Below are 24,445 nucleotides of genomic sequence, written 5' to 3'. Positions count from 1 at the left end.
TAAAGCACTCTTCACTTTTTTCTTGCTTTTTGAGGTGACATAGTGTATGTGGTAATTACATTTTAGATTGTTGTCTATTATTATACTCCAAATGTAGTGTACATTACTTGTTCTAGGAGTTTATTTCTGAACAGTATAATTGTGAAACTGTAGTTGATGTTCTGAGCATTTGTTTTTTTTTTTGCATTTTGAAATAGCTGAAAGAAGTAAATTATCCATATTTTTTTCTATGTTGAGGAGTACTTTGTGTGATAGCTGATGTGAGGTTACATAAAGGGTTCAGCCAAGTTTCCTTGTTTTTTTTTTTTCTCTAGTTAATCTTTTATAGGATGGTAATTAGAATAATTTTGCTACTGTTAGCTGTGCTTAAGCCCTGCTGTATAGGTTATAGTAAGCTGTTTTTAATTAAGTACCCTAGAATTTGTCTGGGTTTACCTTATTCACGTATTTTAGAACTGTGTGTTAAAATGGCTATAGGTCCATAATTAGAGAAATCAACTGTTTTGACATTTGAGAAGTGGGATGATGTGCATTTTTCACAGAGTAAAGGATTATTGAACTAATTATCATTATGGAATTAAATTATCAAATAAATCTGATGGTATATATATATATATATATATATATATATATATATATATATAGGTATTCACCAGGAAGATTATTACCTGTGAAGGCAGCAAGTTTTATTTTTTGAAGCAGCAGATTTAGATAAAGAGAACCTTACTAAACAGTAGACTCAGCTTTGCAGGAAGTCAGAAACAAAAGATCTATCATCTTTAGAAGTGATTAACAGGATACAAAAGTTTCTGCACCTCTGTGACATATAAAAATGCAACACTCAGGTACGTAACTGCAGAAAACCAGCATTATGCATGCATTTTAAATAGCAGATAAGGTAGTGAGCACAGAATTGCAGTGAAAAAAGTTAGATATGACAGCCACTCTGATCTAAACACTTACAGAACAAAGGGGCTTACAATTACAGATTGCTACACTTGCCTCTGTGGTTCAAGTTACACACTGAATGATACTGTAGAGTCTGTAGTGTACGTAGAAGTTTTCCACGTACAGGAGTCTACACAGACAGAAGGGGATGTAAAAGTCCACAAATATGGACATAACTCCTCACAAAATGTTATATCACATACATATATGTGTAAAAGGTACATTGTGAATGTCTGAAAAAGGAAGATAATATGCAAAATTAATAATTTTTTAAACAATTTTGGCATGTTTATGCTAAGCACTGCAATGTGCAAACATGCTTAACAGAAATAAAAAAAATAAAAATAAAAAATAACATTTCTAATACAGTTTTCATAAATGTACTGTAGGACCTTGCGTTGCGTTCATACAATGATGCATACATGCTGTTACCAAGCTCACATGGCTATGAACTGTGTAGTTTTTAGGAAGTCAGCACGGATATGTATGCAAATGTGGTGGATTTCCTGAATTGCTAAAAGGCACATTCCATGTCTACATATCCACTTTGTGTAGGCTCTTAGATGATGTTGATATTTTGACAGGATGTGCATGACATCAGGGGGGCGTTTCTTATTATTTTTAGATTTTTTTTTTGTTCACAGCAACGACATGTTTGTGTAGCACGTCACATAACTGAGCATGTTCCCATGAGCAGACTACCCACGTGACAGTGATGACATAGGCAGCAATCAGTTCCAACTGAATATCTTCAATAAATATTTTTGAGTTTTGTACAAGCTATTCTGCATGCTGCAGAGCATAGCACCACACTAGTCACTAAAGTAAGACCTTTAAACTATATTAATTATATTCTAGGCAGATGAACTGCATCATAATTAGCCAATCCCACACAGTGAACCTAAAGCAGAACTGTATAAAGTATGCATGCACCCTACATTCTGATTTCCCCCCAGTACTGTGGACCATTGGAGTACAGACTTGGGAATTTTAACTGGGATACTGCTAGGGGCTGCTGCAGGTCCACTACGTCTGTATGTGATAGATGCTGAAGTCTATGCTGCTAGTGCTGCTGAAAATAGGCCTAGGCCAAGAAGGAGATGAGTGTACAGAACCAGGGTAACCTTCCAGGAGCTACATGAGCTAGAGACTGTAGAGCACTACAGGGTGGACAGGGACATATTACAGGAGCTCACTGAGCTCTACCACCATCAACTCAGACCCAGAGCCAACAGAGGGGAACCCATCCCAGTGGAAACAAAGGTATATGTAACCCTTAGGATACTAGCTACAGGTACATTTCAAAGATAAGCTGGAGACATGATGGGGGTGTCAGAGGCATCTGCATCCAGAATACTCCACCAGTATCTGGATGTTATGCTTCCACATACCAGTGAGCACATATCTTTTCCCCTTACCCCTGAGGTGAGGGCCTGCAATATGAAACACTTCTACTGTGTAGCACATTACTCTGAACAACTGGGTGCCATATATTGCACACATATACACATGAAGGCACCACTTGCTGAGAAGGGTAAATCTACATTAACTACAAGGGTACCACTCAATCAACTGCCAGGACATGTGCATTGCCCGGGGGATTATCCTGAATGTGTGTGCTGGCAACCATGGCAGTTATCACCACTCCCATATTTGGCACACACCACAGATCTACCAGATGTTTGCTAGGGGGCCATCCCACATGGCCATTTCTCTGGGATGCTGGCTATGCCCTTGAACCATGGATGATGACACCCATCAAAAATGCACACACACCCACAGAAGAAGGCCATAATGAGACACATGCAACAACCAGGAACATCATAGAGTATGTGTTTGGGCTTCTGAAGTTATGAGTCCAGTGCCTTGATATATCTGGTTGTGCCTTGCAGTATACTCCAGCCACATGTGCACACATAATCACAGTATGTGCTATGCTACATAATTTGATCTCACAGAAACAGCTGCAGCAGGATCAGCAAAGAGAAGGGATACACAGCCCCCCACCAGAGCCTAGATCACCACAGCCACAGTCACAGGAGGACTCGGAGGGTAAGCTGCTGCTGATGTCCATGAAGGCAGATGTAGGCATGCTCATTACACCCTGGCTTTGACAAAGAGACAAAGTATAGCACATTTACTGACAATCTAGGGACCTAGGGACTAGCACTTTACTCCTACTCACATACAGATATTAAAATTGATGCCAGGCAACTCACACATCCTGTAGTTATCCATGTATTCACTGTATACTGCTTGCATCAGTCAGAGTCAGCCCTGAACTACAGTTGTGTCAACTGCTGCATTTGCAGGGTAAGTACATAACCTTCATCGTAGTCTAGTGGATTATTATATGTCATTGTCGCTATGGACCTAGTATATTATGCAAACAACTATAGTGGGCTATTTGGACAGAAGAACACAACCACATGGGACTACAGATACACACTCCACTAAAATATTACCATTTATATTCAGTAGACTTCAAGCATGGAATATTCATGTAGTCTTACTGCAACAGATTACTGGTACATCACTGAAGGGAGATGTTAAACATTTGGGTTAAATGATAGACTATTGTGTATCCCAGCAGAACAAGTTGTGTTGTTCCCACACCACAACAAAGCAGTGTTTTCTTGTAACTGCTTTAATAGTACCTCACCAATGGAATATGAGCATTTCACTCTGTCTCAGGACAGTACTATAGAAATTAATCACACATTGTATAGCTTAGGTAACGGAAGAATAATCAATGTGCACATTTATACACGCAATTGTGTGATGAATGACTCCCTGTCTGTCAAGCAGATACTGAGGCTTAAAGGACTAAGGCAATCACCTTGTGTGATGGCATTCATGGTTCTAATTTGGAATTGCCCACTGTTTTTGGATGTGAGGTATTAATATGTGATCTACAGACTATGAGTCTGTTTGTGCTGTACTGTTTTAACCTCTGTCACATATTAATTACATAAGACAAATTTAGAAAATCTTAGCCAATGTGAGTGAAATACAGCAGTTCAGAAACATAGACAGATGTTATATTGTATAATACACAAAAGCCTGGACTGGAGTACAGTTAGGTGTGCGCTGGAGTCAGTTTATAACTAGAAAAAACTCCCACTGAGCATGCTTATACACTTAGTGAAGCTGAGAGCAAATATGTTGCTCCTCACACAATGACTTTTATAATACATATATATATATATATATATATATATATATATATATATATATATATATATATATATATATATATATAGATATACATCTATCTCTATATGTATATCTATATATACATACATATATATGTATATATATATATATATATATATATATATATATATATATATATATATATATATAGGTCAACTTTGGAATCTCAAAATAGTGCAGTTTCGAATTTCACTATCTTCAGACCAGAATACCTAAAGTGCAGTTATTCAAAACTGCGTTTTGACGAATAGTAGTTTAGCGAACCCATGGTAATTGTGTGTATGGTAGCATTGTTTTTTATAACTTTCTTGTTGTTTTTTTGTTTTTATGTCGAGTGAAGGTTTGATGTTTACTTGTATTCTGTTTTTTTTTTATATTTTCATGTTTCTAGACATTTGGCATTCTGGTCCCAAGATCCTGAAATTCAAAATTTCATACATGTTATATACATAAATGAATCTATATATATATATATATATATATATATATATATATATATATATATTTATATATATATATATGTGTGTGTGTGTGTGTGTGTGTGTGTGTCTGCATGTGTGTCTGTCTGTACTGACCAATGTATCCAGATTGTAGTGAGTAAAGTTGCACTATGACACATATATAATGTTGATCAAAGGACCAAAAGTATGGGCTCAGCAGTAGATAATGCACTTACTTAAAGCTCCCAGTGCCTGCTGGATGTCACCAGAATTATACCAACAAGTGAACAAGTTATGTAATGTATAATGTGTACTCATGCATTGACAGGGAAATTGTTTTTGGACACAGGCTTGCCCATCCGAATGCAAACAGACACATATGGCCAAAACGGCTACTGTTGCCACATAACTGGGATAAAAAAACAGTTGTCTGACTACTCGGCTACTAAATGCAGATGCCATAAGAAGCAATGTCACTCTGAAAGCCACACATGCTGATCAACACAGGCCTTGTGTATATCTTCTACAGGTAGTTCATATGCAGTTACTTATAAAGCATACTTGAGAAGTGGCATATTAGTTACTGTGATCTGTAATGTGTAGGACTAGATCGGTAGGGGTTCTAATCTCACTACAGACCACTTGGTATTTGTGTCTGTATGTGTATCTCCCTAGAAAAGATGCATGAATCCCCCATTGACTTCCAAACCGCAATGGATATGCACTTTTAGGCCTTTGTAGTTGATGTATGACTCTAAACTCCTGTATTCCACAAGGCCTGCTGATGTCATCTACCATAGGACTACCAGCAGTCATCTTCATGTTAGACTTAAGCTGTGGTGTGTGCATTAAGTACTGTGATTTCTGGTGTGCAATACTAGATTGGTTGGGGTTATTCTCTCCTTCCAACCCACTTGCTGTGCATGTACATTTCCCTACAAAACAAATATGATTGCCACACTGACACAGAAAGAGGCAGGCTTTTGCATAATTTTGGGTATAGCAGGTGACACAGGCCTCTAAATTCCTATCCTTCACAAGGCTTGCTGATTTCATCTAGCATAACAGTATCTATAAACAAGTTAATGTCATACTTGAGCTGTGGTGCATGCATTAAATACTGCAATCTCTAGTGTATAAGACTGGATAAGTAAGGTTTCTAGTCTCATTGTAGCCAACTGTGTGTGTGTGTGTGTGTGTGTGTGTGTGTGTGTGTGTGTGTGTGTGTGTGTGTGTGTGTGTGTGTGCCCGCACACACATATACTATGCACTGTTCTGTAAATATTAATTGGTAATGGTACCATTCTTACTGTAGCTAAGTCAGTTCATAGGTTCATATGTAGGTACTAGGCTATTGGCTCTACGGACTATACAAGCCTAGTCAAAAAGGTACCCTGGCTTTTGCCACCCAAGAAAATTATTTTTCTGTGTCCCTGTCAAGTAGAGCCACAGAAGTGATTCCTGGGGTGAAATTCCTACTACCCATCCAATCATCAAGATTTTTTTCTTGAGGAGTGCTAATGAGAAGCTCTGCTTGACATAGATAGGTAGTCTGTTCCAGAGTATGGAAGTCTCTGGGACAGGAATCTATCCCTCCAGCATGTTCTGTTTATTGTGGTGACAAGGTTTAGGTCCCTAGAGCATGTAGCTCAGAGGGATTGGGATTTCTTTAAGTGGAGCATGTCCAACAGCTCTGGGTTTGACATAGATTTGTATGTTAGGCAGAGATCGCCTCTGCTTTGGTGATTTGTGATGGAATAAAGCTGGAGTTTTTTGAGATGGTCTGCGTAGGACATCTGTTTGAGGCCAGTAATCCTCTTTGTGAGGTATTTCCATGGCCTTTCCAGTTGTAGATGTCTTGTGAGGTACATACCAAAATGGGAGTTGTACTCTATAATGGGTCTAATGAGTGATGAGTAGTGGGGAACAATGACCTTTTGTGATGAGGTGTGCCATGTAGAAGGATTTCCTGACTACTATGTATGTCTCAGGTCATTCACACTAACATGGACAATGAGAGTCATATTTGTACTTGTTGTGGAGTGACCTGAGTGCGTGCATTATGTGGCAGATCCTGGCACCTGACAGGCAGTTGACAGTAACTTTCTCCTTGTTTAGCCTGGTGAGTGGAACATCAGTGTGCCTGACAATAGAGTCACCTATGACTAGAGTGTTGGGTACCTAATGCCTTATGGGCTGTAGTGAGTGGCACACTAAGTATGTGGGCTATGTGTCATTTGGGTTGTGTTGGGGGGTGAAGCTTGCTTGCATTTCTGCTTTGGAGGTCTCGGTTGTTTGGGCAGATTTTTATTGAGAGCCTCCGTGAATGTAAGCATGTGTATTGTGCTCCTGTGTGTGTGTGTGTGTGTTTTCGTGGTGTAGGCTTTGAGGGACTATGTGGTGAGTGTGGAGTGGTGCAAGAGTTTACCTTCTCCTCTTGACTGTCTAGTCCGGTCTTTGGTGAAGAGAGCTTTGCTTCCAGTTTGGCTATATAAGTGCATCTCTTACAGGTCATAGTGTTGGGTGGTAGGAGGAGAGGGTTGTCTGTGTACATGAGGCAATTGCTGCATTGCCACAAGATGCCCAGATTCATCAGGTAGACAATAGAAAACACCTGGAGCTGACCTTTAAACATGGCTGGATAGGTGCTTATTTATAGGTTCATAGGTTCATAGGTTGATACTAGGCTATCTGCCCTAGGGCATTTATAAGCCTAGCCAGAGTGTGTTTGGCTTTCGCCACCATTTTAGATTAGTTGAGTGTGCATCTGTATAGTAGGTCACAGAAGATAGCCCTTTTAAGGTTAGTTTACTGTGTCTCTGCCTAGTAGGGACACAGAAGAGATCCCAGGGGTAAACCTATGATCTCCCATCCACTCGTCAAGATTTCTCTTGAAGAGGGTCATTGAGGGACTCTGCCTAACATGGATTGGGATTTTGTTCCAGAATGAGGGGAGCCTTTTGGATATGAATCTGTCCCTCCAGCATGTCCTATTTATTTATGTGCTGAGGTTTAAGTCCCTGGAGCATGTAGCTCTAAGGAATTTGGATTTCCTGAGGTGGAGCATGTCCATTATTTCTGGGTTGGACATAGCTTTATACGTCAGGCACAGATTGCCTCTGAGTAGGCGGTAAGCAACTGAGTAGAGCTGGAGTTTCTTTAGCCTGACTGCATAGGGCATCTGTTTGAGTCCCTTGATCCTCTTGGTGAGGTACTTTTGGGGTCTTCCAGTTGCTGCAGGTGTCGGGTAAGGTACATCCCGAATGGGGCATTGTATTCAATTATGGACCTGATGAGTGATGAGTAGAGGGGCACAATGACCTCTCTTGATCTAGATGTGAACCCTTTCGTGATAAGGTGGGCTATATAGAAGGTCTTTCTAACCCGTTTGGCAATGTGATTGTCAAAGGAGAGCTTGCTATCTACTTGGGTCCCCAAATCCCTAATTACTTCTTCTGTACTTAATGGATTACCACCTATGTGGTAATTTGTGGGCACTTTGTTTTTTCCAAAGGGGATGACTATGCATTTTTTGGCATTTAGCTTTAGGCCATGGCTCTGGCACCAGCTATCCATCTCTGTGAGACCCTTTTGGAGGATGCTTTTGTCAGTCAGCGAGTCGATTATGGCACCCAGTTTGCAGTCATCTGTGAACTTGGTCAGCCATAGTCCTCCTGTGTTAGCCTGTACCTCAGAGAAATATATACCGAACAAGAGAGGTCTCAGGACTATGCCTTGTGGGACACCACGTGTAACTGGTTTAGAGTCTGACATAGCACCTGTAATTCTGACCATGTGGGTTCTATCCCTGAGCCAGTTTGCAACCCATCTTGTGACATAGGGGTTGATATTTAAGCTGGTGAGCTTATTTATGATGCCCGAGTGGGGTATTGTGTCGAAGGCTTTTGCGAGGTCCAGGTAGGCTGTGTGGACTACATTCCCTTCATCTATGGCCTGTTTCAAAGAAGTCAACCAGGTTCAAGAGGCAAGATCTGCCCTTAACAAAGCCGAATTGGGTAGGATCCAGTGTTTGGAGGTTCCCAATTTCTTTGTTTATGAGTTCCATGATGATACACTCCATAGCTTTGCAGACCAGGCTAGTCAAGCTTATAGGGCGATAGTTTCCAGGGTCCATTGTGGCACCAACTTTGTGGAGAGGGACCACTGTTGCTGTACGTCATTCCTTGGGTACATATCCTGTAGTAAGGCTGAGATTCAACAGTGACTTTATGTGAGGGTTCAGTTCTTCTTGGAGCTCATGTAAGATGCAGCCCGGGACACCGTCCGGTCCCATTGATGCTGTGTTTTTTGCTTTGGAGAGGACAGCTCTCACCTGTGCATCTGTGTCAGGAGGCTACACTCTGTTGGGATAGACATTTGCTCTTTTGGGGGGAAGGGGGGGAGAAGTTTGCACTGAACCTGTCTGTCAGGATGTTGGCAATGTCTGTGAGTTCAGTGTATTTTTTGTCATTTTGCACTAACTCAGAGCATATCTGGGAGTTGCCACCCAGGTTCCTGACATAACTAAAGAAGGCCTTGTGATTATCTTTAGCGTCTTGTGCAATTTTTCTTTCGAAGCTGGCCTTAGATGATTTTATGAGGAATCGTAGTTTCTTGCTAGTACTGATCAGAGATGCCTTCCCTTTTTGGGATTTTGCTCTATCATGTAGTAGATTCCTCCTTCTGTTGTATAGCTTATTTATGGCTGGAGTCCACCAGACAGGTCTCCTGCCTTTGGATAAGTGAGTCTTGGTTTTATTTGGGATAAATCCATGCATTCCTGTAGGTGTCCATAGAATGTGTTTGTAAAGGATTCTGCAGTTTGGGCCATATTTTCCACTGGCCCGGGGGCTTTGAAGGATTCCACCTCAGTTTTGAGAAGTGTGAAGTTTGCTTTTGAGAAGTTCTTCACTGTGGTTTCCTTGGCTGGTTGTGGTGATGGTATATGGATGTCCAGTGAGATTAATTTATGGTCAGATCTTACCAATGAGGGGTATACCTCTGGTATGGAACATAGAGTCCCCATGTTGGTGATGATCATGTCCAATATGTTTTCCCCTCTTGTGGGAGTGGTGACCAGTTGTTCCATAGCATTTGAGTTTATAAATTCTAGGAACCATTGGGTGAGGGTGTTGGGGTTTGAGTAGTGCTCCCAGTCTATGTTTGGGTAGCTGAAGTCACCCAATATAATGGTGTTTGGAGAGACCTTCATATCCTCCAGTGTTCTCAGTAAAGCTGAGTGTGGTTCCTGAGTTTGGGAGGGTGGTCTTTAGCAGGATACAGACTGAAAGGCAGTTTTGCCCACTGTTAGTTGCACATGGTTGGTCTCCGATGCTTCGTGCAGTGCCACTAACCTGGAGGTGTGGGTATCTTTGATGAATATGGATACTCCCCCTCCTTTTGTGGTTCGGTCCGAGTTTTGGGGCTGAAAAGCATGGTATGAGGTATAACCTAGTAGTGCTGGGATGCTCTTGGGAGCCTTGAACCAGGTTTCTATTACTGCACAGATATTAATATTCTTAAGTACTAAAAACTGTTTTCCTCTAGACAAGTGAGGAAAGAAGAGTGCTGTAGTAATTTGTAGCTTATTTAGTGCTTACAATGTGTTCTGAACAAGTGCTGAGATCAAAGAAACAGATATGTGTGCTAAAACTAAAAAGCTGGCTAGTTGCAAGTGAAAATTTGAAGAGCAGACTGTATGGCACCAGGGATAGTTTAACCCTAGTTAAGAGGGGGTGCTCAGGAGCTTACAAACAGTCCTGGCTACAGCAAATCTGTATATGGACTAGACTTTTTCAGGAAAGGGGGGAAACAAGCTTAGATTTCTTTTTTTCAGAAATGTGGAAATGGAGAAAGTTGGAACAGAAGTTAATTCAAGGTTAAGAATCTGAATGGGCTGGCCTTCACAAATATTCTCTATTAGATTGAATGAACTAATGACTGGGAGGAGTGTCACAGATCAAATATACAGTATGGACTGGCAAATGCAAATCCACCAAGTATAAGAACACCACAACACTAGGGAGCGTGGGTGAGAAACTATTACAACTCCTAGCTGCAGCCACTAAATGACAGTTTTTAAACTATTACAGCACCTAGCTGTAGCCACTAAATGAAAGTTTTTAAATAGATCAATGAGCAAGCAGACTCTAGAGAATGCTTTTAACTGCAAACAGACTAGACTAGAACACAGAAACCTAAAAAAAATCAGAAATGCACAGAGAAGCTCGGATAGAGCACTCACAAACAGAAACTACAATCTCAGTATGAAAAAGCAGTTTACAGTTAAGTAATTCAGTAAACATGCAATTAGAGTAATGAAACAGTATCTAGCAATGTAAAATACAGTTAAAACAGTATAAAACAGTACACAAATGCAGTGAAACAGTAAAAAAAAGCTTTATAACAGTGCAAAATGTAGTATATTAACTGTATAGCACAATTATAAGTGTTTCAGAAGTGCAGTTTAATGAAATAAGCATAAGAAATAACTTATCCTGCTCTTGGAATCTTAAGGAATTTCTGCTTTGATTCAGTAATGAAATACCATCACAGCCTGATAAATACAAGCACAACCTTTTCCAAACAGATGGTTTATATACCAGTAAGGATGGAAGAGTTAGAAGATCAAATTACTACTCATTTCTATTAGCCCCTGCTATTACCCAATCACTCGTTCTAGAATGTCAGGAGACCCTGTTACTCTCAATAATAATGAAGACAGACTATCAGCAGAAATTGGCTGCCAGAAACACAGGAAACTCAAACAAAACTATCAGGCCTGGACAACAGCAGGCCTCTATCAACATTATACCACCTGAGTAGAACCCATAAACCTCACTTTAAATGCACAGAAAGAATACTCACAAAGAGAAAATACAAGTATCAGTATGAAAAAGCAGTTTACAATTTAGTAATTAAATAAAAATGCAATTATAGTAATGCACATTATTGCAGCTCCTAGTTGTTGCCACTAAATGAATGTTTTTAAACAGATCAAGGAGCAATCAGGCTCTAGAGAATACTTTTAACTGCAAACAGACTAAACTAGAACACAGAAACCTCAAAAAATCAAAAATGCACAGAAAAGCTTGGATAGAGCACTCAGAAACAGAAAATACAACTCTTGGTATGAAAAAGCAGTTTACAGTTAAGTAATTCAGTAAACATGCAATTAGAGTAATGAAACAGTATCTAGCAATGAAAAACACAGTTAAAACAGTATAAAAAAGTAAGTAAATGCAGTGAAACTGTAAAAAAATCTTTATAACAGTGCAAAAGGTAGTAGATTAAATGTATAACACAATTATAAGTGTTTCAGAAGTGCAGTTTAATTAAATAAATGTAAGAAATAACTTATCCTGGTCTTGGAATCTTAAGGATTTTCTGCTTAGTTTCAGTAATGAAATACCATCCACAGCCTGATGGATGTTAGAGCATTTTGCATCAGCCTATGGGATCATAGGATCATTGGAATTTTCTAGGGTAATGGCCTTATGGCCCTCACCATCCTAGCCAATATCTTACCATTATTTACATGATCACCACCTATTTCCACTGTCCAAGGAGCACACAGGCAGAACCTCTGTGAAGAAATTATGGTCACCCATCCAATCGTATAGATTGCATCTGAAGAAGGCCAATGAGATGTGTTGTTTGAAATTAAGTGGGAGTCTGTTGCAAAGGTTTGTTATACTCTGGTAGACATATCTCTCCCTTCAGCATGTTTTATTCATGTCACATACCAGGTTAAGGCCTTACAGTGAGTAATCCATGTACTATTTGACTTATGGATATGCAGCATTTCCAATAAAAGCAGGTTCACAGATTGCCTAATATGTAAGGCAGCAATGATCTCTGAGTAGTCTGTATGACACAGACTAAAAGGACACTGATTTCAGATGATCCCCATAGGACATATGTTGAAGACTTGAATTTCCTTTGTAAGGAACATTTGTGATATCTGCAATTGCAACTGGTGCTTGGAAACGTACATAATGAAATGGCCATTGTTCCCAAATTTTGGCCTGATGATGGAAGAGTACATGGAGGCTATAAGTACTTTATATTTGAGTGACAGTACCCTCAGTTATGACATGAGCAAGATATAATGCCCATCTTACCACTGTGGAGACATGGTAATCTAAAGTAACATAGGTGCAAATCTAGGTGTGCCCAGGTCTGTGTGCCCAGGTCTCTCACTTCAAAGTATGAATGTAAGGTGTTGCTATTGATCTGCTACTTAGTAGAAACATTACTGGCACTGAAAGGAATGACACCATATATATTTGCATGGAGCTTAAGGCCATGACTGGGGCAACAATCATTTGGTCAGGTATGACCCTGTTGTAGGATGCTGACATAATTTGGAGGATCTATGACCGCTCCCAGTTTGCAGGCATCAGAAAACCATGTTAGCCAGAGACATTCATTTTGTATTTGTTTGTTGGAAAGATGGATTCCAAACATTAGAGGACCCAGGACTGAGCCCTGTGGAATACCACTAGTAACAAATCTGCTATTGATCCCTATTATGACTTAATGAGTGCTATCAATGAGACAGTTAGTGACCCATTTAATGATATTCCTGTTGATGGCTAGCTGGGCAGGTTTGTCAATGATGCCTGAGTGGGGGATAGTGTCAAACAGCTTGGCTAATTCCAGGTGGCTGTATGCATAGATGTCTTCTCATGCAGTTCATTGATGACTGCCTCAGAGATGTCTAACAGGTTTAACAGGCATGACCTCCCTTTCACAAATCCAAGCAGTGTAGTGTCAAGTGTTTTTAGATTACCTATATCTTTGTTGATAAGGTCAATAACGATTTTCCCCATGGCATTACAGATATGGCTAGTGAGGCTAAAAGATCTATAGTTCCCATGGTCAGTGGATACACCACCTCTGTGCAAGGGGATAACAGATGCCAATTTCCAGTCAGTTGGGATGCAGCCGGTGGTTCCACTATGATTGCAAAGAGTTTCCAGTAGTTATAGTAATCAATGTTGGATCCCATGTAGGACCCAGCATGGGATGTTAGCAGGTGCAATAGATGATGTATTTGTCACTTCAGAGAGGCCATTTACTACCTGCTCTTTAGAGATACAAAGTATGTGAGAGGTTGTAGGGATGTCATGGGGCACATGTGGGGGGGGGGGCAGGGGAGTGCACTTGTCACAGAGCCTGTCACCTAACAGGTTAGCTATGTCTACAGGCTCATTGTATGTGGTATCGCTAAGTATAAATTTGGCAACAATGTGAGCCTTTCCTTTTAAGTTACATATGTAACTGCACAATGCCTTGTGGTTGTTGTTTGCGCAGGAGGCTAATTTTGTACCATACTTTGTTTTGCAGGACTTCACAACAACACTTATTTGCTTGTTTAACCAGAGGAGTGAGTGCTTCAGTGTTATGGGGGCTCCCTCCCTCCTAATGTGAGACACCCATGTCTATCTCTTATTGTAAAGCCTGCTAATGGCAGTTGTCCACCAGGCAGGTTTGCTCTGCCATGAGGAGCTTGTTTTGCTCCTGCCAGATGCAGGCAAGTCAATACAATTGTACAGGTGCTTGCATAAAGCATTGGTGTAGAGCTTGGCATAGTTGCCTGTTCCACCTGAGGGGGTGGTGCAGTCAAGCTATTTATACCATCCCATAGGAGGGTATAATCTGCTTTGTTGAACTTTATTACTTTATCTGCTGTAAGGGGGTGGAGGTGTCAGGTGTGATACTTACTTTGAATGAGACCAATTTGTGGTCAGAGCTCATCAGGGAGGAACTCACAGTGGAGGGTCTACAGTGGTCACCATATTGGTAAGCACCTGATCCAGTACATTGGCTCCCCTTGTGTGGATGTCAACCCACTGTTACAGGCATTGTAGTTAAGGAAATCAACTAACTTATGGGCAAGTGAGTTTGAGCACGAGAAATCTATCCATTTGATAGGAAGTTTAAGTCAACCAAAACCATCTTGTTTTGGTAGACTCCCTTATATCCATATAAGCACAGTGGGTGTCCTGATTCATGAAGCTGCTCCTGTAGCTGGTGCCCTACAAGCAGTCAACAGCACCTGCAGTTTTTTCCAGGGAATCATACTGTCTAACCACTCTGGATGTGTATCTATGCTTAATGAATATGTGCTCACTACCTCCATTAATTTACACACTTTAAGTTTGAGGTCTGAATGTGTGGAAGGAGATGTAGCCTGGTATGGTTGTTGTGCACTCCACAGCCTTGACCCAGGTGTCTGTGACTGCAAAAATGTATATCTTCCAAAGTCAGGACAGCTTCCAGTGAGTGGAGTTTAGTGGTGACATTCATAGCAGTTAGCAGCATAACTGTGATGTTGTTTGTAGATGGCATTTTCACATTTGAAAATATTTCCATGAGACATCACCTAATAGGCGCACTATGGTTGTGGCAACAGCTTGGCCAGTAGCCAAAATCCCAGGGGAGACCTCTGAAGACCATCTCTGTCAAAACATTGAGGTCTGTTGAGAAGGTTATCCCAGGCTGACAGACAGTGGATCCCCTTACAATGACACCACATACTTTGGCAATTATTGAAGTCAGTCATTTTCCATCTGTATTGAGCCATCATCCTAGGTGATGATAAAATGCAACTCAAGGCCGAGGGCATACCCGCCTGAGACACATAGTCTGTCAGCTCAGTCATATCTCTGCATTCAGTCTGGAGAGGTATGTTTCAAGCTGTATATACAAACAGGAACTATGATGTAGTCATAACAGTATCTGATGTTGGCAGACTTGAGGTCGGGGTTGGGAAGGTGGCCTAATGGTTAAGGTGCTTGCCTTACGAACACAACATGCAGGGTTTGAGTCTCACAAGGGATAATTGGCTAGGCTTAAATGGCTATCAAGGACAGTTAGCTTAGTATTAATTTATGAACCTATGAGATCATGTGTGATATGGCATATCCTGGCATCTCACAGAAAGCTGACCATGACCTTTCCCTTATGTAGCCTGGTGAGAGGCTCATCAATGTGTCTCATGATGTAATCACCTGTGAGTAATATGTTTGATTTTGTGTTTTGTCGTAAGTGCTTGACTGGTGAGACATTGGTGCATGAGCTATTATGTGTACTGTGTTCTGCAGAGGTATGATTATGTGTAGCAAGCTTGTGTTTGGGTTTCCGAGGTGTCTGGTGTTTACTTGCACATCTGATAAGGACTTCCACAGATGTAGGTATGTGTAATGTGGGTTAACATGGGATAGGAGATGAGGTGCACATGTCGGCAACACATTCATTGTCATATGTACATATTGGTGTGTGAGAGAGCATGGAAGCAAGGTTTTTAATATAGCCACATCTCTCACACATTGTGATTGAGTGGAGTAGGAGCAGGTGGTTGGGAACAGTTTCCATATGTCATCAGCAATAAGGGATAATGACATTAGCAATAGATTCTTGCTTGTGTAAATGTCACAACATCGTAAATAAATGAAAGGCTGGTGTAGAAAGGCAAGCACAATAACTCCTTGGCTTGGACACAGTGCAATAAGTTTATTACACACAATACAAATAGAAAATCTCCAGGTTAAGCGCTTTCATCTGACACAAGCAGACTTCCTCAGAACAAAGACATACAATTACACTTTCATTTTATAAGCATTGTGGCGCCAAAACCATTTCTCAAAAAATGATTTAAAGATATATACAGAAAAAACGCCCTTATATGAATAACATACAAAACCAATCAATCCTGCCTTAATAATATAAAGAATTCCTCCAATATATAAAACATATAAATCATATAAAACACACGTTAGTACATAAAATTCCCTTAACATTCAGAATGTAAATAAGGTGTATGAATTCTGAAAAAATGTCTCATGGATCAAATACTCATAATAACTATTGTCTAAAGCACAAGCCTAACAATAATACAAAACTTATTAAATTGTATCTAATATGTATATGCAAAATATGAAAATTACAAAATTAATATAATATAATGTAATAATTGGTAATTCATGTACTATTTATAAAACCTTAAAATATACTTAAAAATGTACTTAAAAATATATACTTCAAAATATATATACTAAATATATGTGCAGAACAACATGCCATGGTTAAGCAGTGGTCTGACAGATGCTTACATTTAACATGCTATCACCTTTATGTTGTCATCCTAAGGTAAAACAGTGTGTCATAACATGATAAATTGAGTACAGTGCTTTGCCAGGCATGTGGCATTTGCATTAACCATGATACTCTTATAAGGCAGCGTCATAATAGCATACTTACAAATTTGCCAATGTACAACTCCAGCAATGTTAGGTTGATGCTATTACACCCTTGTGGTTGACAGCCTCAAACACACCATCTGCAGACACTCTTTGCAGTAGAGATGTGGATGTCCGTGCATGCACAGAGAATGTGTTCAACTTTGCAGTCATTACTTTTTTCCTTGTAAGTCTACAATGGCTGTCAAGCAACCAGACAACAATTAGATGTGTGAAATGATGTGAGAACACAGAACTGTATTCCAGGAACATAAATGTACAGTATGACATACCTAGGACATGCGGGATGGTGAAACAGATTGGTCCAAGGTGACCACTCCTCTGCAGTAGGTCTCACATCCATGTCACGCAGATGTCCACCATTATGCTGTTGAAGGGTAGGCTGTATGAATTGCTGTAAAATTGTCAACTAACATGGATCACTGCCATTGTGGAGCTTGCTCAAGCAACCTTGAACATCTATGTCATCTGACATCGAACATTGTATTGTGACACAGCAGCTATGGTCCTAATTAGCTTGAGGTCAGTACCCTAATCAAATCCTATGAGGCTCAGAATACATGGCATGGTACATGCAAAAGTCAAATGACTGATCTGGTTGCCAATTAGAGCATCTACCTGGAAAAGGATATGTCAAGCCTATAGAGACTTGCATCATGTGGGACAACTGTGTGGATCAGCAAACAAGCTGTGGCCTGCTTCTCATCTTGAGGTTGGTACTAATATTTGGCTTCTGGTGAGAGTCAAAGAATAAGAGCTTTGTATCCCAGCAGAGTATGGCTTTGGTGAGGCCAGCATTAGTAGTAGTAGCCAGGCAGCAGCAATTCAGGGCACTCCTGTCTCTTCAACATTCTTCACAAGATAATTGTTTGTTTTCAGTATGCACTGCTTGGTTAGAGTCTAACTGCTGAATTGCGGTGTAAATACTTCATCCTTACCTTTACAGGATGTATGTATTAGTTTCCCCTCCAGTGTTTGCCTGTGCTCTGTACAGACTCAGACACATTGGGAGACAGTTTTCTTGGAAACCATGTTGGAATTAACTGCTAAACTGAGATGCACACAGGACAACCAGAAGTCTCAGTAGTCTGATATTTAAAGCCATGAAAGAATTATAATAGAAATGATTATTAAAGCTGTAGTACACCTACAGACACTGGAAGAAATGCTTTTCAGTTTTGTCAAAGGCAGATCATGCCTACCCTCCCTAGTGGACCTCATTGAGTGGTAAACAAAGCAATGGATGAGGGGAAAATGATTCACTCCACCTACCATGGCCTGACAAGGCATTTGTCACTATTAAGCCATCAGGCATTGTTGACAAACTGTAGAGGTTAGTTATAAATTAGTATTCCAGCCGGTGGGTAGTCAACTGGGTGACAGACATTATCCAAGACAATAGCATCAGGGAGTCCACCACTACCATAAGGCCAATCACCACTCGACTCCCTCACAAATCATTCCTGGGACTGTTCCTTCTAGTCATTTACTTCTCTGCAGTCACAGCCACTGTCATTGGCCTCTGACTGAGGCAGATAATTGCAAATTAGGAGCTTTCATTGAATCCCAACCTGACTCAGCAGTTATCCAGATTTGGCTGACACAGACATTCAGTTGTTGTCAGAGCCCTAGACTAACACTAAATGCCAGGGAATGTACAATACTATCCTTGGGAAGTCATCCACTCCTGGTAGCTATCGTATTGACCTCACACCTCCAACAGCTGACCAGTAATCAGGGACTTATCCATCAGATATCCACAGAGTTTCCACAGTAAATCAGCTCACAGTGTACATAACAGGTCCTATGCAGACTGTGTCAGGGTCATAAGTGTGTATTCTGTCTCCTACATGTTTTGGAGGAGAGGTATATGCTTGCCATGCAGGGAGGTGTCAGACGCCATTGTGTACCACCTGCATATCCAATAAAGGAGCATTGTGAGAATTACCTATTCTACACACCTACACCTTGACTGTGGTATAAATATGACATGCTGGAGAGACAGGTATATAGCCCAGACACTACACCTAATATGTAACATTCTCCTCATCCATGTGAAGCAGAGTTCTGCCCTACCACAAATCATGTGCAAGTTACACAATTGGATGGGGGACATGACAATGATAACTGTTTTAAAACAAATATCTCTAATGGACATAGGGAAACTACAGGTGGTTAATCTACCATGCCCCGACATGTACATGTCATAGCTCCCAAAACTCTGCTTAAACTTCTCAAAGGTAGCAGACCTTGAAAGAGTTTAGGGATGCATGGCTAGGCTGAGAGAATCCTTTGTTTTTCTTAGCCTATTATACACATATGAACCTATGCAGCCATGCACCTATACTGTTTTACCTTTCTGATAACATTTTTCATCTGTGTTGTCATTCCATCCTGTGCTCTGACATTGATGGGTTTATTGTAGATGTGCACCCATAGGTGTGTCTTACAAAATCTTGAAAGTGAAACACTAACAGTTCCATGAGACACATTTCATTGTGTGACTACACAGCCATTACAATAGCATCCAATGTAATGTGCACAAAATAATGTGGTTTGTGCATTACTAATGGCAGCGTACAATATCTGCAACTGACCAGTAAAAGTAGCATGTCAAATGCAACAATGGATAAAAGAAATGCATATTAATTTAGATAGTCACCTTGTGTATCAGACACATAGCTTAATTTCCCTGCATTGATGACAAGGAAGACAAGGATGTGACACAGGTTTTGTCACTTGCACAGGGTGTTGTATGGGGGTGCAGAAGGCCCATGCTGACCCAATAGGTTGGCAAGCATGTGTGTGAGTCAGAAAGAGAAGCAGGCAAGACGGACCATGTAAATGTAGTGAATGTGTCTGTAGGTGACCTGAATGTGACAGTGGTGTGTGAGTGTGTGAACATGGCCAAGCTCAGTGCTAGCCATATGTGTCTGTATGTTTGACAGCTTTGAGCTGTGCATGGTAGAGCTGACAGTTCATCATCTCCACCACTGAACATGAGAACTGGCTCTGCCAGGAGTTGGGCTGGCACCACCATGCCCAACGTCAGATCCGGGGCTTCTACCTGAGGGTGACTGCTGTCTATGGGACTGTGTGCTCCATGGGAATGCCCAGGACCAAGAGCCAATGATTTCAGCCTGCCAGGTGTTTGTGTGGACAGCACACTTCCCTCAGGGACACTGGATGTGCTGCCACTATGTAAGAGCGGCTGTGCATGGTTACGTGGACTCTCAGCAGATATAGTTGCTGACATATGTCCATGAGTCTAACACTCAACTTCAACCAGACATTCCATACCAAGACAGATAGTGTGCAGTCTGTCTCAGATCAACATCTTTCAACTGTGTCAGTCAACAGATCCAGGGTATCAGCAACACTGTGGAGGCAGTCACGGATGTCAGACTGTGCTGTATCCATAACCCTGAGCATTCATCTGGAATTCCTTTTAGAACATGCCTGTGCCTCCATGATGGCCTTAAACATACACAGAGTGACACATGATGAGACAAGTGGTGGAGGGACAGCAGGCCTCATACAACCACCACTATCAGTCCACCTGTGTGGAACTTGACCAACTGTTTGGCTATGACCAGTGTCAACACTCACTGCAGCCACAGTAGCCACTCTTCTCTGTTCAATATCCCCACCCTCTGACTGTCCAATATCTGTTGCCTCAGGGGACTGGGTATGCTAGGCATATTGACTGTGTAGAGTGATAATGAGGGCAGACGAGGGATGTAAACCTTTGTGACAGAGTCACCACCTGCAACCCTCAGCTGTGCCTCACTTTTGGCCACCATCATAATCAGAGTCTGAAGAGGCACTGATATCAGTGTCTGAAGAGACACTGATATCAGGTTGTGAAGGGGACAAAGACCAGCCTCCCTGGTCACCTCTAATATAAAGAGAAAAGCATCACATTAATACCTGCAGTACTATGCTTTGTGCTACTATATTGCAATATATGTTAAGCTGTATACACTGCTATCACTATTCTAGCCTTGTTTAAATCACAGCCTGATTTTGGAGGACATCAGGACATTATTTTCCAACCTAAATATGTAGTTATTTGAAAATAACAAATCTTTAAATTAGACTGTCATAAGCAAAACATAAATTATGTTTGTTTGTTTGTTTGTGTCTTTCGGCTTTTCCCAGTTAGGGCTCACCACAGTCCACTAATGATTGGTAGTGGATTTTTACTTACTGGGTTACCAGCCCTGACACACAACCTTCAATGAAGGTACGTCCCATTCACTTATGCCTCCACACAGAAGACGTTCTAGCTGAGAATCGAATGGGACAACGTCTTGTTATGAGGTGACAACGCTACCGCAGCACCGCCACTGCAGTACACTGTTGATATTCTGCAGAACTCTGCACAGTGTATTGGTATGCCCATCTGAAATGTCCTGACAATACTGTGAAATCAATCACTGTGGTCACACCTACAAGGCATAGGTATGACCCTAAAGTGGGTTCAGTAAGAACATATCTGTACATTTGTCAATGATGCAGACAGCACATCAATCCAGCCAGCAGGCCTTGAAGGACAGTTTAGCTAATACCATAAAGTCAGTCTGCATTTCTGACAAAAATGTTGTGTGCTTACCAGCAGCAGGAGCATGGTCTCTTACTATTCCTGAGTGATCCTGAAAAACATTTGTGAGAGAGGTAATGTAAACAGCACCACATGTTACAGTATAACATTGGTACTATGTCCAAATATCTCCCATTTACAGTAGCTGCTATGTTAACAGGTATGTGGGTTACAATATGTGCATGAGCTTAAAACGGCAGCTAACCTCCTTCCCCCCACTCCATAAAACACCAGATACCCACATAAAACTATGTACACCCTGACACACTAAGTGCTACAGTATTCCAATGCTGATCCAAATAAGCATACCTGGATGCTCCACTTTTGTGGAAACAGTGACACCCACATCCATGATATATGATGAGATGGATGCGTGAGAGCTGCCCTGTGTAGCATGGTTTGCCAGGAATTCCTCAGTGGCTCACAGAGGTTATTCCACTGCAAGGCCCACCACCAGTGACTTGTCAATCCCTGGCAATGTCTGCTGCCCTTCTGCATGCTAAGTGGATTATGCCTGTAGTATGATGTCGCACTTGCTCATATGTGCAATTCTGGTGACCCATAACATTTAGGTTATGGACCAGTTCGTCCCCCAAAGCTTGTTGCTCTTGCCTATTTGCCCTCCCTCTGGACAGCAGGACTTGATAGTGCTATCTTAATGCCTCAATTATGAGGTTGTTTGCAGCTTCAGTGAAAGGTGTGTGACATCTGGTGTGCATGTTATTACCTGATATACAAAAGCTGAGAACACATATCAGGATCACATAGGTGGGTGCACAGTATGTACTGATACAGCAATAAAGGAAGATTATCAGTATTCCCCATTTGATAACACATCTCATATGCAACATTGTACCAAACACACAAATTTCTGCAGAATGTAATCACTACTGCCCCATATCCTTGATTGGCAGATACATGGCATTGCTTGGAATGCAATTTATTGCAAATCCATTAACAGAACACCTTCCTACTAATGTATTAGGACACTATGTAAAAATGTCTCGTGTAGTTGTGCCCTTGTGCCACCATTTGGTAGGGCTTGGCCCGTAATGTCCCATGCTAACAGGTTGAGAGCTATGTACATGCAAAATCATCTATACAATATTTGCAGTCACTGTACTCACAACTGAAATCTTACATATGTAGAACTATGTAATACTAGTCTGTGTGGTAATATTATCTGCAAAGTTACTAATGTTTTTTTTTTCTCACCTAACCCTTCTCTTCCTTAATTTATTGATTATATTTATTGTTATTATTATTTATTATTATTATAAGTTTATATTTATATATTATTTGTAAATACCTCTTATGTTTGCCTTATGTATAATTTCATATTGCTTTGCTGTAAAAATATTTTTATTTACATTATTTATTGCTGTGTTCCTCATTATAATCCTTTCTATTTCTTTTGATTAATCATTATGCCACCAGTACTGTTAGCCAACAGGGTGCTGGCGGAAATTGGGCTACTGTTGGCCTAAGGAGGAGAAGAGGCAAATGCATGGCCGAAGGCAGGAAGAGAAGAGAAGAGAAAGGCTAGGACTGTGGTAGTGAGGATCATAACTTTGAATGTTGGCAGTATATCTGGTATAGGGAGAGAGCTAGCCGATATGATGGACAGAAGGAAGGTTGATATATTGTGTGTGCAAGGGACCAGATGGAAGGGGAGTAAGGCTAGGTGTATCAGAGGTGGGCTCAAATTGTTTTATCATGGTGTGGATGGGAGGAGAAATGGCATAGGAGTTATCCCGAACGAACAGTATGCTAAGAGTATTTTGGAGGTGAAAAGAGTGCCGGATAGAGTGATGTTTATGAAGCTGGAAATTGATGATGTAATGATGAATGTTGTTAGTGCATAAGCTCCACAAGTTGGGTGTGCAATGGATGAGAAAGAAAAATTCTGGAGTGAGTTGGATGAAGTGGTGATGACTGTACCCAAGGGTGAGAGAGTGGTGATTTGGAGCCAATTTCAATGGGCATGTTGGTGAAGGGAACAGACAGGATGAGGAAGTGATGGCTAGGTATGGTGCTAAGCAAAGGAATGCAGGACAGATGGTAGTGGATTTTGCAAAAAGGATGGACTTGGCTGTGGTGAATACGTATTTTAAAAAGAGGGAGGAGCATAGGGCGACATACAAGAGTGGAGGAAGATGCACACGGGTGGATTATATCTTATATAGGAGGGCCAGTTTGAAGGAGATTGGAGACTGTAAAGTGATGACCAGGGAAAGTGTAGTTTGGCAGCATAGGATGGTGATTTGTAGGATGACATTGGTGATCAAGAAGAGGAGGAGGAGTGTGAGGGCAGAACCAAGGATCAAATGGTGGAAACTGAGAAAAGAGTAAATGTGAGGTGGAGTTCAGGGAAGAGTTAAGACAGGTATTGGGTGGCAGAGAAGAGTTACCAAATAGCTGGGTAACTACAGCAGAGCTAGTAAGGGAGACTGCTAGAAAGGTGCTTGGTATGACATCTGGACAGAGGAAGGATGACAAGGAGACATGGTGGTGGAATGAGGAAGTACAGGAGAGTATACAGAGAAAGAGGTTGGCAAAGAAGAAGTGGGATTGTCAGAGAGATGAAGAAAGTAGACAGGAGTATAAGGAGATGAGGTGCATGGCAAAGGGAGAGGTGGCAAAGGCTAAGGATAAGACATATGAAGAGTTGTATGAAAGGTTGGACACTAAGGAGGGAGCAAAGGACCTGTACCAATTGGCTAGACAGAGGGACCGAGCTTGGAAAGATGTGCAGCAGGTAAAGGTGATAAAGGATAATGAGGGAAACATACTCACAAGCAAGGAGAGTGTGTTGAGCAGATGGAAAGAGTACTTTGAGGGGTTGATGAATGAAGAGAATTAGAAGGAGAGAAGGTTGGATGATGTGGGGATAGTGAATCATGAAGTGCAATTGATTAGCAAGGAGGAAGGAAGGATAGCTATGAAACGGATGAAGAATGGAAATGCTGTTG

Source organism: Protopterus annectens, chromosome 3.part0 (assembly GCF_019279795.1).
Source record: "Protopterus annectens isolate FY-2018-M chromosome 3.part0, PAN1.0, whole genome shotgun sequence".
NCBI classification, from domain to species: Eukaryota; Metazoa; Chordata; order Ceratodontiformes; family Protopteridae; genus Protopterus; species Protopterus annectens.
This window is presented reverse-complemented; position numbering follows the sequence as displayed.